This window comes from Cebus imitator, unplaced genomic scaffold (assembly GCF_001604975.1).
Source record: "Cebus imitator isolate Cc_AM_T3 unplaced genomic scaffold, Cebus_imitator-1.0 Scaffold449, whole genome shotgun sequence".
Taxonomy (NCBI): Eukaryota; Metazoa; Chordata; class Mammalia; order Primates; family Cebidae; genus Cebus; species Cebus imitator.
This window is the reverse complement of record NW_016107764.1, coordinates 2,752,822-2,755,398: the sequence shown is the minus strand read 5'-3', so window position 1 is coordinate 2,755,398 and position 2,577 is coordinate 2,752,822.

Here is a 2,577-nt window from a genome sequence, read left to right as displayed (position 1 = left end):
CTGCTTTGGCTGGGTGCAGGCTGGCACCGTGCAGAACCTTCTGGACTCTCAGGGATGGATGCAGTATCTACAGGGCCCTTTCTTTGTCGTCTCTGTCCCTGGTTTTTGGTTACACTCCAGGCTGATCTGCCATTTTATTTGTGGCTACCACTTTCCTGCAGCTGTCAGCTTTTTCCTAATTGCTGTCCACTGAGCTTCCCACGCCTCCCATACGCCTTAGGCGTGACTTTCCCAAACTGTGTTTCCTAAGGAAGGCGGCCCCTGCGGCCACCAGCCGTACAACCGCCTCTCACCGGGGCAGCGTCTGCGGACCTGGGGGTGGACGTGCTGGCCTGCTTCTCCCAGAGTGAGACTCCTGTGCTGCTGCAGGTGTTGGGGGATGGGAGGCCTCATGTTCTCTGTGAGTCTCTCCCTGTGTAGTGCCTCTGCCTTGCAGCCAGGAGATGGGAAGAAGGAGCCCGTGTTCTCAGCTGCAGCTCCCGGAGTAGAGCCTCACTCTGTTGCCCAGGCTGGAGTGCAGTGGTGTGATCTCGGCTCACTGCAGCCTCCACCTCCCATGTTCAAGTGATTCTTGTGCCTCAGCCTCCTGCGTAGCTGAGATTACAGGCACCTGCCACCATGCCCGGCTAATTTTTGTTGTTTTTAGTAGAGACAGGGTTTCACCAGGTTGGCCAGGATGGTCTCAAACTCCTGACCTCAGGTGATCCACCTGCCTCAGCCTCCCAAAGTGCTGGGATTACAGGCGTGAGCCACCGCACCTGGTGAGTAGAGATTTTATGACAGGGAGCTGGGGACTGGGGGGAGCAGGCTGAGCGCAAGCACCACAGATTCCCCCTGTTCTGACCAAGGCTTAGTATATGTTGTTAAATAAATGCTGCTTGCTTTGCCGTACGCCCCTTGGTCAATTTCCAAAGCCTTCTGGGTGTCCTGCCCTATGTGGGCTCTCAGGTGAAGACCCGGAGCACACAGAGTGTTGCTTCCCCACAGGCCAGTTCAGATTCCAGAGTGTGAGAACTGGACTCACCTCCCAAGGACCAGGGCAGCAGGCTCATCTAAAGTGGCAGCCATGGTGGTGATGTCAATTGAAGCATGGTGAGGTTCATGCATTTGGAAAGGACAGCTTTGTCTCTCATAAAGGGCTGCAGCCTGCAGGGCCTCCATTCTGGCAGGCTGGGAAACGTAGCCTCCAGTCAGAAGCCAAAAACAGATACTTCATGGGAGGGGCACGGGGAACAGGGATTTATGCTGAAGGGTGTGGCCAAATACATATTCAATAAGCTGTAAGAGGAGTCATGAATATTCATGAAACGAGAAGCACACTAACACACGACTGAGCTTCACGCCTCCCCATGGGACTCATGTTCAAAAAATGGCAGCAAAGCCGGGCACGGTGGCTCACGCCTGTAATCCCAGCACTTTGGGAGGCCAAGGCGGGTTGATCACGAGGTCAAGAGATCGAGACCATCCTGGTCAACATGGTGAAACCCTGTCTCTACTAAAAATACAAAAAATTAGCCTGGCATGGTGGTGCGTGCCTGTAATCCCAGCGACTCAGGAGGCCGAGGCAGGAGAATTGCCTGAACCCAGGAGGCGGAGGTTGCGGTGAGCCGAGATCGCACCATTGCACTCCAGCCTGGGTAACAAAGAGCGAAACTCGTCTCAAAAAAAAAAAAAAAGGCAGCATTATCGTGATCTGAGGGTGGGGTTTTCAGGCCTCCAGCATCAAATGGTGCAGCACATGACACGAAGCCTCTCCCCGTGCCAACTCCATGGCCACCAGAGCCACTCCACAGTCTCCGGCAGGTGGTCTGCCAGTGGTCTCTATCAGGAAGGAATGCAGGCTGGCAGGTTGTTTTGTCAAAACTTATAAGGGAGGGGCCATTTGGGAGGGGTGGGGAGTCGGTGGAAATCAGCTCTGGAGTCTTTGGAAGGGGCTGGTTTCTGTTCAGCCCTTAGGGAAGAAAGCCTAATGGTGGTTAGTGAGGGAGCAGGGATAATGAGACATCTGACCTCCCATCCCCTCATGGCCAGGAACTCAGCTTCCAAGGTTTCTCTGGGGTTCCCTTGGCCAAGAAGGAGTCTGTGCAGTTGGTTGGGGGGCTTAGGATTTATCTTTATTTCTCAGTGACTGTCTATGCCCAGTTGAAACCACTGCCCAGTTCCCTCTGGCAAGATGGGAGAGGCTGCTTCTGCCAGCAAGAGGGCTCAGGGTAGTTTAGGGGGTGCAAGATTCACATGTATCCACCAAAGTTCCCATCCCAGGTATCAGGCTGACTTTGCTATGCAAAAGGTGCACATGGCCAGGCATGGCGACTCACGTCTGTAATCCCAACACTTTGGGAGGCCAAGGCCAGAGGATGCTAGGACTTCCAGATCAGCCTGGGAAATACAACAAGACCCTGTCTCTACAAAATATTTAAAAAATTAGCCGAGTGTGGAGGCATGTGCCTGCCGTTGCAGTTACCGGGGAGGCTGAGGTGGGAAGACTGCTTGAGCCTGGCAGTTCAAGGCTACATTGGCCATGACGGCGCCACTACACTCCAGCCTGGGTGACGGAGTGAGACCCTGTCTCAAAAA